Raw genomic sequence first — 1,431 nt, 5'->3', positions numbered from 1 at the left:
CCCCGTGCTGGGGCCGGGGACCGGGCCCTGGGTGGCCCTGGGTGGCGCGGGTGGCCGGCGAGGGCGACCCCTGTCGGCCCGCGGGCGCTCGTGGGCCGCGGCGGTCCCGTCCCGATGTTTTCTCCTCCACAAGTCCCCGTGCTGGGGCCGGGGACCGGGCCCTGGGTGGCCCTGGGTGGCCGGCGAGGGCGACCCCTGTCGGCCCGCGGCCGCTCGTGGGCCGTGGCGGTCCCGTCCCGATGTTTTCTCCTCCACAAGTCCCCGTGCTGGGCCCTGGGTGGCGCGCGTGGACGGTGAGGGCCTCCCTGGCCCTCTACGCCACGGGGGCCGACCAGATGTCCCTGAGTGCCCCTTGTCTGCTGGCGCTGGGGACGTGCTGGGGACAGGTGGCCGTGTCGAGTGTCGTGGGGGCAGGCGTGTTCAAGTGGCTCGGTCCCCGTCTTCCTGCGCGGTGTTTTTGATCACCTCATATCGTCATCTTCCGCCTGCAGGTTAGTACTGACACGCTGTCCTTCGGCGACTGTCGCTGGAGGGGTTGGGCCTCCGCACGCGGACAGGGTTCTGGGTTCGTGGGGATCCAGCGCCCTGCCCTGTTCCCTTTGAGCTGACCGCCTGGGCCCGCGCGCCGGCTCTAGGGCGTCGGAGTGTCCCGACGGTGGTGCCCGCCTCTCGCGTTGGTCTCTTGTCCCCTCGAGAGACGGCACCCGGGGGGGGGGAGGTTTGCGGCAACCTTCCCCCTTACCCCGCTGGCTCTGTGCCGTTGCGTGTCAGGCGGTCCTCGTCTTTGGGTTGTGCTTGGGAGGCGGGGCTGGCGAGGCTGAAGCGGGCTCCTCGGATCGCTGTCCTCGCCGGCCTGACTGACCTCCCCCAACCCTCCCCGTCCTCGGGGCCTGATCGATGTGGTGACGTCGTGCTCTCCCGGGCCTTGAGCCGCGTGCCAGGCGAGGGACGGTCCATTCGTGGTGAATGGTGGCCGCTCTTCTCGTTCTGCCCGCGGGCACCTCACCTCTCCTTCCCCGCCTGTGGGCGGTGCGTGGGAGGCGCGGGTGCGAGACTATCCGGCCCGACCGCGGTCGCCCCGCCCTCGGCCTCGTGGCGTTGGCGGGGGGTCGTGAGTCCTCTTGACGCAGCGGGCAGCCCTCGCTCGCCCTGTGTGGCTGTTGCCTGGCCGGGGTCCCCCCTGCCCGTGACGGACGGGTGCGGGGCCGTGCCGCCCGCCCGGTCGCGCGCCCCGTTTGGCGCGCGGCTGCTGGGTCTGCGTGGCCCTTTTGTGGTGCCCCCGGAGCGCACCGGGTTGTTCTCCAAGGTGCCCGAAACCGAGCGGTGGTTGTCGTCCTCGTTCCCGGCGTCCCCCTCTGGTCGCCGCTGCAGCGTCTGCTGCGTTGGGTACACCCTCGAGCAGCGTGCTTGGGGTTGGGGGGGGTCGAGGCG

Source organism: Eulemur rufifrons, chromosome 24 (genome assembly GCF_041146395.1).
Source record: "Eulemur rufifrons isolate Redbay chromosome 24, OSU_ERuf_1, whole genome shotgun sequence".
Lineage (NCBI taxonomy): Eukaryota > Metazoa > Chordata > Mammalia > Primates > Lemuridae > Eulemur > Eulemur rufifrons.
The sequence above is the reverse complement of the archived record's forward strand: the minus strand, read 5'-3'. Positions refer to the sequence as shown.